The 15,445-nt window shown below is 48.2% G+C and overlaps 1 pseudogene; it reads left to right on the forward strand.

The window, feature by feature from the left end:
* The first annotated feature begins 1,390 nt into the window (after window positions 1–1,390).
* Window positions 1,391–2,555, forward strand: LOC103655604 (pentatricopeptide repeat-containing protein At1g59720, chloroplastic/mitochondrial-like; annotated as a pseudogene).
* Window positions 2,556–15,445: the final 12,890 nt, after the last annotated feature.

Below are 15,445 nucleotides of genomic sequence, written 5' to 3' on the forward strand. Positions count from 1 at the left end.
CATTCCCTTTAATCCTAATTAGCAATAATGTAAACGTGCTTTTCGACCGAACGGACGTGCGGGCGTGAAGCCGTCCGTTCACTTTGTATATATTTGTTTATGTTAATGGAATACAAACATCAGAGATTCATTCCCATGCGATACTTTCTAAACAGTTTCTACGCCTAGACTCACTGGAGAAAGACAACATCTGCGCGGCGTGCTTTATATCCCGAAGGGTTTGAATGAAATTTATTCGGTTTCGCATTAGTTTTTTTTGAGTTGGGAATAATTTCATTATTTTAGCCGCCGCATAACAACATACATGTAGCTGTCCACAAACAGATAATGTCTTACATCTTACCATAAAACAAAACCAAACACATACACATAGGTAACCACATGAACTTATTACAAGCAAATGCGACTACTGAAGTTCCCGCCATTGTTTGCAAAAATTTGCATCATTGTCACCTCTAGTTGGCGACACACCAACCTAACTTGTGATGTGGCGTCTTCCTTTAGTAGCAGCACTCATTGCCTCATCTAATAAGTTCATCTGGAGATTATCTGTATAGGTGTGGCTACTAGAACATTGTTAAAAATCATATCATTTCGACATAGCCAAATCGCCCAGCATATGGTGCAAGCTCCAAACAAAATTTCGTTATTAGTTTAGCCAACCTTCCATGGTTTGGAGTGAGTTATTTGTCATTATAATACTCAGAACATGCTGCTTTGCCAGATTGGTACCCCGGATGCAAAACACGCTAGATTGATACTTGGAAGACATATTTCTCTTTTGAGTTGCTCGTGTTTAGGGCTTGTTCGCTTTGGAGTGGATTGAGGGGATTAGAGGGGATTAAATCCCCTCCTATACAAATTTATGTAGAAGAGGATTTAATCCCCTCCAATCCCCCTCAATCCACTCTAAAGCGAACAAGCCCTTAGGACTTGTTCGGTTATTTTCAAACCATATGGATTGGAGGGGATTGATATGGATTGGAGGGGATTTTGACTTACTAGGGATTCAAACCCGCTCAATCCCCCTCAATCCATATGGATTGGGGTAGAAACGAACAAGCCCTTAGGGCTTGTTCGGTTCTACCCCAATCCATATGGATTGAGGGGGATTGAGGGGGTTTTAATCCCTGGTAAGTCAAAATCCCTCCCAATCCATATCAATTCTCTTCAATCCATATGGATTGAAAATAACCGAACAAGCCCTTAAGGGGCACGCTCTTCCTATTTTGCCCCGTGCTCTCTCCGGTTCCAACTTTCTCCAGTCAACCAGACACCAGCGCCACCCCCGCCCCCAGCCACCACCGGCCCGGCCTGGCTGCCATCGTCCCCAGAGCCGGCCCCGCCGCTCTGGAGCATCGGAGCATCCCGTGCCCCTGTCGTCCATGTCATGGCCTCAGTTTTCATTGCCTGTAAGTCTGTGACAAAAATACTTCCTCGGCTACAAAGCAGAACCTGCCTATTCATTGGACTTCAGTCTTCAACCAACAAAAGAGAAAATCAAATGACCAGATACTAAGCACATATACTAAGCACAACAAATAGATGCAAAAAAAAAACATCAATTTAATCTAAGAAACTACAAGAAAATCTAATGGCAAGTTGAGGTATAGTCATAACCCATGTTGCTCAGATTACTGTGCCGTTTTTTCATCTCACATTTCGCCGGAGCTACAACATCCGGTTTCGATTGTAGGATCACTAACATTTGGTTTTGTACTAAGCACGAAGGATTGAAAACCGCTGCCACCGAGTACTCGTCGCCACCCGATTCGACAGCGACGGGCGGTTGTACCGAAAATACAACCCGGAGGGTGCCGTTAGCTTGCTCGACCAAATGCTCAAACGAGGCAGCGCCGAACAACTCGAGCCGGAGGAGCAGGCCGCGCTCATACAGGCCTGCGCCGACACGCGGTCGCTGCCCTCACTCACGCGGTCGCTGCCCTCACTCAGGCGCGCCCACTGCACAGGATCGCCACACTGTACCTCAAGCTCGGCGCCCGCGGCGACGCGCGGCGGGTCCTCGAGGAGCGGACGATGCGGTGTCCGGCAGGGGTGTACGACACGGCGGTCCAAGCCAAGCGATGAGAGGCGTACACGAAGGTGCGGGAGCTGCGCATCCGCGCGATAGGGTACATGGCGCGCCACGTGCTCCACGACATTGACGAGGAGGCAAGGCCCGCGCGCTCATGTACCACAGCGAACGCCTGGCCATCGCCTTCGGGCTGGTGAGCACGCCGTCGGGGACACCGCTTGGCGTCAGGAAGAACCTCTGCATCTGCGGCGACTGCCGCAACGCCGTCAAGCTCATCGCCAAGGTCATCAGCCGCGAGAAAGAGCAAAATAGGACCTTGAAATATATTCTATCGGTGTGGGCAAAGGGCAAAATAGGAAGAGCTCGTACCTTGAAAACGATCGAAGTACTCATAGACGTCATCGGAGTTATTAAAACTCCACCCCTTTTGGGCGTCCGTCCGCACTCGGCGGTCTCCGCGCCATCCGTCTCGTGGCGCGTGGCGGCGGTCGCTCCCGGACCCGAAACTTTTCTTCAATAGAGTTATCTGTTCCGCGTCCCTCTCCCTTCCGACCTAATCCTCACACGTCGTCCCTTCCGCCCACCGGAGACGGCACCGAACCTGGACCGCGTCGTCCGTGGCCGATGTCTCCCGCGCGCCTGCGCCGGAGCGCGTCTGTCCTGCTTGCTGGTCGCCCCCGGGAAGGAGCTCCATGCGACGCAGATCTACTTCGTGCTCCCCGCCGAGATGCAGCGCCCCCGCCTCACGCGCGCCAAGGTCACTGCGTCCATGGTCATGGCCAGCTCGGCGCTCGTCAAGGCCGCCGCGGTCGCCCAGCCATCCTCGCCCTTTCACCATCACCGGCGCGGTGTGGTGGCGCCGCTCGTGTTCCCGGTCTCGAGGAGGAGTACGCAGCAATAGACCTGGTCTCGCCCGTCGCGGCGAAGCCTGCGGTGGTGGCGCATCTGTAACAGAGGGTGGCGTACCAAGAGGCAGGTTGAGGAGCTCACCGAGGAGGCGCTCCCGGTCTCGAGGAAGAGTATGCAGTTCTATCTCCTTCCCTTTCCGCCCGTCCCCTCGACCCCCTCTCCCAAGGGCGGCTGCGGCAAGGACCGCTGCGCCTTCGGCCACGCCGCCTGGCCGCTCCGCCACTTCCGCCACGAGGGCGTCTTCCTCCTCCTCTGGTCCTCCTCTACAGCGCCGGCACTGGGAGCCTCCTCCTCCACGTGTGTCCCTTGTGGCATCCTCCCCGAAGCTTAGGGCGCTGGCACCGCGGTGCGCTCCAGTTCTAGCCCCTCCTTCACAGCTCGGCTCGCGGGTGTGTAAGCCCATCTCTCTTAACGCAGGTTGAGAGAGGAGGCTCGCTTCCTTCTCTGGCAAGGCCAATTTGGATGCAGTGTTGTCACCAAGCACAAAGCAACTCCAGATGAAGTTGAAATCCAGTTGGATGCAGTGTCTTCTCTTTTCGTTTTTCCCTTCCTGTCTGTTACATTAGTGAGTCTGGCTTAAACAGGTAGATTAATGAAGTGCTATAGAAGAAAAATGATCCCCATGTGTAGTAAAGTCAGCATCGTATACCAGTTTCGTATTTGCCGCAGAGCATTACGTATCATCAAAACCTGTTTATACCAGAGTATTTCTTAAAGCCATCCTATAACAAAACATATGATTAATTCAAAAAATGAAGCTCGAAACTATCCCTAAAAGCTCGAAACTGATCACGTCGCTGAAGATAGCTTTATAGATGATTTGAACATAGCTGAGATGACCGTACTGTTTTTGTTTAGATAAACCTGGTGCTACATCCAAGAAATTGGTCTATTCGCTACCAAATGTGAATTTCATGTTATTTGTGATGTCCAGGCCGACGTAGCGTCTGATAGGGCCTAAGGATTTTCTAGACAAGGGAATATACTGGCTCCAGAACTTGCTGACGAAGTTGCAGTCTTTTACAGAGACTTTTGATTCTAATGGCCGCTGGTTCAGCATGGGAGAGTGCGATTTATTTTTGGAGAAAAAACTAGAATGCTTGAGGGTCTTGAAGTATGACATTGAAGCAGCATGTTTATTAAAGCAAGGTCAAGGACCTGAAAAGGTCTGGACTCTGACATGCTCATCCAGTATTTTTATTTTATCTTATTACCACTTTACCAAAGCTGTGCTGTTTTTTCAGTATTTGTAGCTATATTACTTGCTGTGATACTTCAACATGTAATTAGACTTCTTTGTTTTCGGGGCCACAGTAGAACTGCAGAATTGAATTCTCAGGACGTGCTGGAGCAATTGACAGCACAACAACAATTGTTATATCGACTTATTGGTTGTCGGGTAATTCTCTCTTATCCTTGTAGCAGATAAGCTGGTTTAGTGAAATAAACTGATTTCTATAGTCATATTTAGTTTTTTTGGCCCAAGGCTCGGTGCCAATACTGCAATAAATTGTTCTACCCCAACAAGATGAAGGTGCACTTGATGTATCACTGTGGGCCTAATGCTAAACGCACAGAAGCTCAGGCTAAGCAGCAGAGCAAGAGGAAGTGGGACAGCAGCAAGGAAAAGGTGAAGGAGAAGAGGAGGGTTCATAAGAAGGGTGATGAGGCGAATAAGGATTTTCAGGAATTGGCTGATGAACTGGGCAGACAGTTAAGGGGCCAATCTCCTCTGCATTCTATGCGGTGGGAGCGTGTTATCCTGGATGAGGTGATTTATGTGCCTTTCATGTTTCATTTTGATGTTTTTAATTGATATCATTGCAATTGGAAAACTACCCATGGAAGGATCAAATAATCAAACGAAATTCTGGAACAATTGTTGCAACTGTTTCTTTGATTTATTCATTGAAATAAAGGTTGTTGATTAGTTGATTTAATATCAGTAATCCATCCATATGTAGAATTTTAAGCTAGCTTTATACTATTTATACCAAGGAAAACTGAAATGGTAGCCTCCATAAAAATTTGATATCATAGATCAGGGCAGAAAATGTCATCTCCATTTTACTCACAAGTTAGCTTCAACTTATTGTTTGTATTATTAGGTTGTTTCTGCTGCTTAGACAATACACTTGAAAAAAATCTTAACTGCTATTTGTGTGATCATGCAACCTTAATCAATTCAACCATCCTTCCTAACTGTCAATTATTGACTCATGTTTAGAACTGCTTTGGATCATTATTATTATGTTGACGTTGATGGTTACAAGTGTGCTTTAGCTGCTATAATAGCCAGTCTTATATGTTTAGTCGCCCAGCATTGTTGTTTTGGTTGGCATATCCAATTATCCAATCATTTTAGTTTGATTACTAATCAGACTCAAACAAAAAATGTAAAAGGCTCTATTGATTAGCCCGCCGGGTAAGTTGGAGAAGTAGGCGTGTTTAGATTTCCTTTGCTCGGGTGAGCCAATCTGGATCTTCTGCGCTGGCCATATTTCTTCGCACTATATATTCTGCTCCTCCATTCAGACTGAAGACATATCATGTTGCTGCTTTCCTTATCAATGCAACAGTGCTTTGCTCCTCCCTTCTCTGCATTCATTATTTTATTTTAATAACATCATCGAATTCTGCTTCTTTTGCGCAGTAAAAAATATGTTGCTTATTTTCTTTGTTTTGATTCATTCTAAACATAGTTGATAACAAACTGATCCTGATAAGCCTATGCTTCATAAAAATAAACAGTTTGAAAATAATGGCAGCATCAAACTTATTTGTTATGGTTAAGTAATACCATTTTTTTTACAAAAAAAACATCTTTTTATTTTACAAAATATTGATGTAGTTCCAAACTTCAGTTATAACTATCACAGAATGCACAAATTCAGTACTTTTTTTTTCTTGAATACGCACGAGGGCTACATATTGTTGCTTTGAGAAGAAAGAGGTGGGGAAAAGAAACCCCCAAGTTACAGACCACAAATACAAACAAACAAAGAGCAGCGACCCACTAAAATCAGCCCTAACAGAATTCATAGTATTCCATACAAATTCAACACTTATTAATCTAGGTTTATGCTTTTGAGTCCATGTTTAATAAACACAGTTCATACATTATATGTATGTTTTGACTATGAAAACAGATGAACTGTTGTATATTTGTGTAACGCCCCGAATTTTGCAGTTGAATTTTTTCTTTTCTTTACTCGCCAAAATTCGGGCGTTACCTTTTCTTTTTCTTTTTGCCCTCGCCAAACCTTGACCTTTTCCAAATTTCTAGCGGGATTCGGTTTGGATTTCCCGTGTAAGAAAAACCCTAAATACTTTATGTTGTTTGATGCACCATGCCGAACCTTGCATTTCTTTTGATTGCTTTGAAAGTGCAAATGCATTCATGTAGAAAGATCGGATTTCGAAAATGAGGAGAAGATCTTTTCTTTCTTTTTTTTCTCTCTCTTTCTCTCTCCTCTTTTTCTCTCTCTCTCCCGCGCCGTGGGCCGACCCCGGCCGGCCCAGCCGCCCCTGGCGCCCCCTCTTGGGCCCAAAAAGGCCCAACCGCCCCCCCACCTCCCCTTTTTCCCCCAATTCTTTCTCCCTCCCTCTCATTTTCTCTCATTTTCTCTCCCTCACCCTAAGCCGCCGCCGCCCCTACCCCCTGCCCTAGCGCCGCCCCTGCCCCGTCGCCGATCGGCCGCCCCGCTCGGCCGCCCCGCCCCGTCCCCGTCCCCGGTGAGGCCCCCTCCCCCTCTCCTCCCTCCCCCATCCCCCCCTCCCCTTTCCCCTCGCCGCTCGGCGCCATGGCCGCCGCCATGGCCGGCTCGCCCTGGCCGCCCGGCCGCGCCCCAGCCGGCCCCGGCCGCGCCCCCAGCCGCCCCTGGCCGCCCCCAGCCGCGCCCTGGCCGCCCGCCCGGCCGCGCCCCCGCCCTGCGTGCTCGGCCGCCCAGCCGGCCGGTTCAACCGCCCTTGGGGCCGGTTCAACCGCCCCCCCTCTGTTTTTTTATTTTTTATTTATTTTATTTTATTTACTTTCTGTGATCATAGCTATTTTATTTTAGGTAGGCTAATCGTTGTTAATGTTATTGAAATATGAAGCTTAATTTAAAATTCCGTTATGCTAATTGATTCATGTAGTTAATTGTTTATCTCGTGCAATGTTGATCAACTTAAAATGATTAGGTTTCCATTAGTGTATATGTAACAGAATTCTTTTGTTAAGAACCAATTGTAATTGATCGTTAGTGCATAAGATTTAACCCCCTGCGAGACCCTTTCCCGTTTCTTTCTAACCATAACAAATGCAATGTCGAATGTCATAATTGATGCATATTCACTTTATTTGTCATCTTGTATGGTGTACTGTTCTTTTGTATTAAATATGTGGATGGATGTATGTATGTTTGCAATCGCATAGAGAACGATCCGGTTGAAGAGCCCGAGGAATTCGCAGGAGAAGCCCCTGAGCAGCAGTCGGTTGGTGGAGGCAAGTGTCCTTTGACCTATCTCTGTCCTATTCATTATTTAATTCACCCCCCGCTTTACACATTTATGCCTAAGGATTGACTAGCCTTTTGTTATCCATGTCCTTGTTTACCTATCTGGGTTGGATTATTACTGTCTAGCTTTATGCTATTGCTCAAACTCTAATCAATGAACATGATGAGATTATCTATGATACGCTGTTTTCCCTTCTCTTATTATGATGTTGTGCTTGTGGTCATCAAGGGGGCTCGAGCGGTTTCTCGAGTGCCTCTCCGTAAGGACCTGTTCTATGGATGACCGCCCGGGAAAACAGTGCAACCATGAGGGTGGAATGGGGTGCCCTTAGCTGAATAATTAGAGGATCCGGGGTGTAGTTCACTTAGCCGTCGTGCCGTCAATGGGGCTCGGTGTATGCGGCTCGCTCTGCCAAGTTTGGGTTCGCCCCTTGGGGAGGAGTGCGGTGCATTTAGGAAACCTAACGGGTGGCTACAGCCCCGGGGAATCTTTGTAAAGGCTTCGTAGTGAATCCCTGGCCATTCACCTCGGGAGTGAATAAGGGTCTTGCAAGCCCGGGCCAGAGAGGGAATCACGGCTTGTGGGTAAAGTGCACGACCTCTGCAGAGTGTTATGAAACTGATATATCAGCCGTGCTCACGGTTATGAGCGGCCAAGGGAGCTCCAGAGATTAGCGATACTTGATCAGAGATACTTTGGTACAGGTGGATATGAGAATGATGGTTTTGATTATGATTATGGTGCTGGTAAGTGGTACTCTTTCCGTTTGGAAAGGAGTACGTTTGGGTTAATAACTTGGGTTAATGCTAAAACTTGGCTTTCTACTAGTAAGTAATAATCTGACCAACTAAAAGCAACTGCTTGACTTATCCCCACATAAAGCTAGTCCACTACAGCCAAACAGGATACTTGCTGAGTATGTTGATGTGTACTCACCCTTGCTCTACACACCAAACCCCCCCCAGGTTGTCAGCATTGCAACCACTGCTCAGGCGAAGATGAAGCTGTGGAAGGAGACTTCCAGGAGTTCCAAGATTACGACGAGTTCTAGGTGTGGGTTAGCGGCAACCCCCAGTCGGCTGCCTGTGAAGGCCGCGGTTATCTACGTTTCTTTTCCGCACTTTGATTTATTGTAAGACCTATATGGACGTCTCAGACGTATGATGTAATCGACTATCTCCCTTATTAATACTATTTTGAGCACTGTGTGATGATGTCCATATTATGTAACTGCTGTGTACGTGAATAACTGATCCTGGCACGTACATGGTTCGCATTCGGTTTGCCTTTTAAAACCGGGTGTGACATAAGTGGTATCAAAGCCGTGCTGACTGTAGGACCGCTAACCTAGAGTAGAATGGTCGTTCTAAGGACTATAGACCTCTGTCTCTGCCTTGACTTTGATATCCCTTTAAAAGTTGGTCATACCGACCAAACCTATGTTCTACTATATATTATACCTTGCTGAAAATCATGTTTTATTCTAATCCTTCATTTACTTATGATTCATTATTTGCTGGTCATATTAATTCTGTTCTCACCCTTTTGCTTGCGATGTCTTTTGTAGATGGCTCGACTTAGACACACTGCACGAAAGTCAGTCATCCCCTTCTTACCCTCCCGCCTTGCTGAGCGTCCGCTTCGCCGTCCCGTGGCCGGACAGTCCAGCCACTTGGAGAGACTACACCACCGCCTGCGTGAGGAACAGGAACGTCGACGACAGGAGCAGCAGAGCTCTTCCTTCTCGCTCCACCAGGAGATAGAGTCTGTGAGGAGCTGCTCCCCTGTGCTTCCTCTGGAGCCGCCCCCTGCACCACCACTGGGCGTCCCAGCTTCTGGAGTAGCTGCTGGAGGAGACCCAGACGACGGAGGTGGCGACGACAGCTCGAGCCACGACACCGACTTCTCTGCTAACCCTGAGCCGGAAGGATGGGTTGCTCGACCCATCACTCGCGACGCTGCTCGCGGGTGTCACTTCCATGATGCGCTTGACACCCTGCTACGTCGGGCATTTGACCGGCATACTTGGTCCGTCGAGTATCGCTGTGTGGTCTACCAGCATAGTCGCGGGGTCTACCCGGACCGCTGGGAGGCGACTTGCTTGGTGCGCTGCCCGGAGAACAGTCTCCAGGGTGCGGAGGCCTGCTCAGAGCACTATTCTATCTCTGAACGGGACTCAGCTGAGGCAGCCATGCAAGATGCTGCACGGCGTGCGCTTTCGCACTACTGCTCGGTTTTCGGTGGGGCAGCTGACGGTCTTGACCTGAAGTATTACCCCCGCCGTCCATCTGGCAGCACAGGAGGCGTGATTGTCTCACCCGTCGGTGAGGGCAATCCTAGGTTGAGCAGCACAGTCAACCTAGCCGCCGTGCTAAACACGGAGCTGGACCATGCATTAGACGAGCTGAGTAGGGCTCGTGCTGAGATCGCCCTGCTGCGGGCTGAGCGCGCGGAACGTCGTCATTTGGATGGTGGTTCCCCCGCTCCCGTTGGGACTCAGCACCCGTACCGCTCACCTCAGCGTGGACACCAGTCTTATGGCAATCCCGACTGCAAGACCAAGATAACTCTAGAACCATAGATCGTTAGAGTTGGATCTTGTAATTAATACGAAATATATACGTAGAAGCTTCAGTCTTAGCGTTAGACTCAGTTTTAGTTAGTCTTAGTTAGACAGGGTAGTTTGCTATATCCTGTGCATTTATGTTTGTCATGATGAACTATGTTTGGTTTGGATCTTTGTAATGATTGTCACCAGAGTGTGGGTATCCCCTGCATTTTGGTTTACATATTATGTTAATGGAGTTAGTTATATAGTTGGGAAACCCCTTTTATTCCACTTTCCTTTCTATCTGAGAAGCTGTGTGGTCTGTGTTGGAGATCAGTGAAGATGCTCATCTGTTCAGTGCTGTTGAAGAATTCTCTTCTCTTTTCTTATGCTGCAAGATCTGCCAGTTCAGTTCTGATATGTGGTTGCATTCTGCAGATGTCAGAGAACAGGCGTAGAGGAGGAAGGCGTGCTCAGCAGGAGCGAGCCGCTCAACAGGAGGAGGTGCCTCAGCAGCAGCACCTGCCGCCCCCGCCCCCGATGTCGATCGAGCAGATGTTTCTGATGCAGACTCAGGCAGTTCAAGCCATTGGTCAGACTTTGGCCGCCATTCAGCAGCAGCAACAGCAGCAAGCACCACCTCAGCCTCAGATGCCTCAGATGCCCAGAGACAAGCGTGCTGAATTCATGAGAGGTCATCCACCAACGTTTGCTCATTCTTCTGACCCCATGGATGCTGAAGATTGGCTGCGCACTGTGGAGCGGGACTTGCATACCGCTCAGTGCGATGACAGGGAGAAGGTTCTGTATGGTCCCCGTCTGTTGAGAGGAGCAGCCCAATCATGGTGGGAGTCTTACCTCGCCACCCATGCCAACCCCGACACCATCACCTGGGAAGAATTCAGAGGTAGCTTTCGTCAGTACCACGTGCCTGCAGGTCTGATGACAGTGAAGAAGGAGGAGTTCCTGGCTCTCAAGCAAGGGTCATCATCTGTCAGTGAGTATCGAGACAGGTTTCTGCAATTGTCTCGCTATGCTCCTGAAGATGTCAACACTGACGCCAAGCGGCAATACCGTTTTCTGAGAGGCTTGGTTGACCCTCTGCAGTATCAACTGATGAATCACACCTTCCCGACATTCCAGCACCTGATTGACAGAGCAATCATGACAGACAGAAAGCGCAAGGAGATGGAAGATCGTAAGCGCAAGATCAGTGGACCCCAGCCTGGAAGCAGCAGCCGCCCTCGTTTTTCAGGCAATCAACCTCAGCAGTTCAGGCAGAACCAGCGTCCACCTCAGCAGCCTCAGCAGCATCAGCAGTTCCAAAGGCAGTACCCTCAGAATCAGTATCAGAACCGTCAGAGCAATCAGTCAGGAGGTCAGTTTCCGAGGCAGAATCAGCAGGCACCTCGCCTTCCTGCCCCAGCAAGCCAGCAGAACAATCAGGCAGCACCAGCTCAGGTTGGAAACAGGGCATGTTTCCACTGTGGAGAGCAAGGCCACTGGGTGATGCAATGTCCGAAGAAGGCAGCCCAGCAGCAGTCAGGCCCCAATGCCCCAGCGAAGCAGAATGTGCCTCAGCCTGGAGCAGGCAACCGCTCTCAGCCGCGCTATAATCATGGAAGATTGAACCACTTGGAAGCTGAAGCAGTTCAGGAGACCCCCGGCATGATAGTAGGTATGTTCCCAGTCGACTCCCATATTGCAGAAGTGTTATTTGATACTGGAGCAACACATTCTTTCATTACTGCATCATGGGTAGAAGCACATAATCTTCCAATTACTACCATGTCAACCCCCATTCAAATCGACTCAGCCGGTGGTAGAATTCGAGCCGATAGCATTTGTTTGAATATAAGTGTGAAAATAAGGGGGATAGCGTTTCCCGCCAACCTTATAGTAATGGGTACTCAGGGAATAGATGTCATCCTAGGGATGAATTGGCTAGATAAGTATCAGGCAGTTATCAGTTGTGATCAAAGGACAATCAAGTTGGTGTCCCCACTAGGAAAGGAAGTGGTGACCGAGTTAGTCCCACCTGAGCCGAAGAAAGGAAGTTGTTATCAGACAGCTGTCGATAGCAGTGAAGCAGATCCAATTGAGAGTATCAAGGTTGTGTCTGAATTCCCAGATGTGTTTCCAAAGGACTTACCGGGTATGCCACCAGAGCGGAAAGTTGAGTTTGCCATAGAGCTTCTTCCTGGAACCGCCCCTATCTTCAAGAGAGCTTACAGAATATCTGGACCAGAGTTGGATGAACTTAAGAAGCAAATTGATGAGCTGTCAGAGAAAGGTTACATTCGGCCAAGCACCTCGCCTTGGGCCGCCCCTGTCCTGTTTGTGGAGAAGAAAGATGGCACCAAGAGGATGTGTATCGATTATCGAGCTTTGAATGAGGTCACGATCAAGAACAAGTATCCCTTGCCCAGAATAGAAGATCTGTTCGACCAGTTGAGAGGAGCCAGTGTGTTCTCCAAGATTGATCTGAGGTCAGGTTATCATCAGCTCAGGATCCGACCTTCGGACATTCCGAAGACGGCATTCATTTCCAAGTATGGTTTGTATGAGTTCACAGTGATGTCTTTTGGTTTGACCAATGCGCCAGCATTCTTTATGAACTTGATGAATAGTGTATTTATGGATTACCTTGATAAGTTTGTGGTGGTATTCATTGATGACATTCTGGTTTATTCTCAAAGCGAAGAAGAGCACGCAGATCATTTGAGGATGGTATTGCAGAGATTGCGAGAGCACCAGTTGTATGCAAAGTTGAGCAAGTGTGAGTTCTGGATCAGTGAAGTCCTGTTCTTGGGTCACATAATCAACAAAGAAGGATTGGCTGTGGATCCGAAGAAAGTGGCAGACATTTTGAACTGGAAAGCGCCAACAGATGCTAGAGGAATCAAGAGCTTCATTGGAATGGCCGGATATTATCGGCGATTCATTGAAGGGTTTTCGAAGATTGCGAAGCTAATGACAGCGTTGCTAGGCAACAAGGTTGAGTTCAAATGGACCCAGAAATGTCAAGAGGCCTTTGAAGCGCTGAAAGAGAAGTTGACTACAGCGCCTGTCCTAGTCTTGCCTGATGTGCACAAGCCCTTCTCGGTGTATTGCGATGCTTGTTACACAGGTTTGGGATGTGTGTTGATGCAAGAGGGAAGAGTTGTGGCTTACTCGTCCCGACAGTTGAAGGTTCATGAGAAGAACTACCCAATCCATGATCTAGAGTTGGCAGCAGTGGTTCATGCACTGAAGACATGGAGGCACTATTTGTATGGGCAGAAATGCGATGTTTACACAGACCACAAGAGTCTGAAGTACATATTCACTCAGTCAGAGTTGAACATGAGGCAACGAAGATGGTTAGAGTTGATCAAAGACTATGAGTTGGAGATTCATTACCATCCAGGCAAAGCAAACGTAGTGGCAGATGCTTTGAGCAGAAAGAGTCAAGTCAATCTGATGGTCGCTCGTCCGATGCCTTATGAGTTGGCCAAAGAGTTTGACAGGTTGAGTCTCGGATTTCTGAACAATTCGCGAGGAGTCACAGTTGAGTTGGAACCTACCTTGGAGCGCGAAATCAAAGAAGCGCATAAGAATGATGAGAAAATCAGTGAGATCCGGCGACTGATTCTAGAAGGCAAAGGCAAAGATTTTCGAGAAGATGCAGAAGGCGTGATATGGTTCAAAGACCGCTTGTGTGTTCCCAATGTCCAGTCCATTCGGGAGTTGATTCTTAAGGAAGCTCATGAGACCGCTTATTCGATTCACCCTGGCAGTGAGAAGATGTATCAGGATCTGAAGAAGAAATTCTGGTGGTACGGAATGAAGAGGGAAATCGCAGAGCATGTGGCTAAGTGCGATAGTTGCCGAAGAATTAAGGCAGAACACCAGAGACCAGCTGGATTGTTGCAGCCGTTGCAGATCCCTCAGTGGAAATGGGATGAAATTGGTATGGATTTCATAGTCGGGTTGCCTCACACTCGAGCCGGCTACGATTCCATTTGGGTAGTGGTGGACCGCTTGACCAAGTCAGCCCACTTCATACCTGTCAAGACCAACTATAGCAGTGCAGTATTGGCAGAATTGTATATGTCTCGGATCGTTTGTCTTCATGGTGTGCCAAAGAAGATAGTGTCAGACAGAGGAACGCAGTTCACCTCTCATTTCTGGCAGCAGTTGCATGAAGCTTTGGGCACGCATCTGAATTTCAGTTCAGCTTATCACCCGCAGACAGATGGCCAGACTGAAAGGACCAACCAAATTCTTGAAGATATGTTGAGAGCCTGTGCGTTGCAAGATCAGTCCGGATGGGACAAGCGATTGCCTTATGCAGAGTTTTCCTATAACAACAGTTACCAGGCCAGTTTGAAGATGTCACCATTTCAGGCGCTTTATGGAAGGAGTTGTAGAACTCCGTTGCAATGGGATCAGCCTGGAGAAAAGCAAGTGTTTGGGCCAGACATTTTGCTTGAAGCCGAAGAGAACATCAAGATGGTCCGAGAGAATCTAAAGATAGCGCAATCGAGGCAGCGAAGCTATGCAGACACAAGAAGAAGAGAGCTGAGTTTCGAAGTCGGAGACTTTGTCTATCTGAAAGTGTCACCGATCAGAGGAGTCAGAAGATTCGGAGTGAAAGGCAAGCTAGCACCCCGCTACATTGGTCCGTATCAGATTCTTGCAAGACGAGGAGAAGTGGCTTATCAGCTCAGCCTGCCAGAGAATTTGTCTGCTGTGCATAATGTCTTTCATGTGTCTCAGTTGAAGAAGTGCTTGCGTGTGCCAGAAGAGCAGTTGCCAGTGGAAGGTCTTGAGGTCCAGGAGGACTTGACCTACGTTGAGAAGCCAGTGCAAATCCTTGAGGTTGCAGACCGAGTCACCCGAAGGAAGACCATCAGAATGTGCAAAGTCAGATGGAATCACCACTCTGAGGAAGAAGCAACCTGGGAGCGTGAAGATGATCTAGTGGCCAAGTACCCAGAGCTCTTTGCTAGCCAGACCTGAATCTCGAGGGCGAGATTCTTTTAAGGGGGATAGGTTTGTAACGCCCCGAATTTTGCAGTTGAATTTTTTCTTTTCTTTACTCGCCAAAATTCGGGCGTTACCTTTTCTTTTTCTTTTTGCCCTCGCCAAACCTTGACCTTTTCCAAAGTTCTAGCGGGATTCGGTTTGGATTTCCCGTGTAAGAAAAACCCTAAATACTTTATGTTGTTTGATGCACCATGCCGAACCTTGCATTTCTTTTGATTGCTTTGAAAGTGCAAATGCATTCATGTAGAAAGATCGGATTTCGAAAATGAGGAGAAGATCTTTTCTTTCTTTTTTTTCTCTCTCTTTCTCTCTCCTCTTTTTCTCTCTCTCTCCCGCGCCGTGGGCCGACCCCGGCCGGCCCAGCCGCCCCTGGCGCCCCCTCTTGGGCCCAAAAAGGCCCAACCGCCCCCTCCCACCTCCCC

This window comes from Zea mays, chromosome 4 (genome assembly GCF_902167145.1).
Source record: "Zea mays cultivar B73 chromosome 4, Zm-B73-REFERENCE-NAM-5.0, whole genome shotgun sequence".
Lineage (NCBI taxonomy): Eukaryota > Viridiplantae > Streptophyta > Magnoliopsida > Poales > Poaceae > Zea > Zea mays.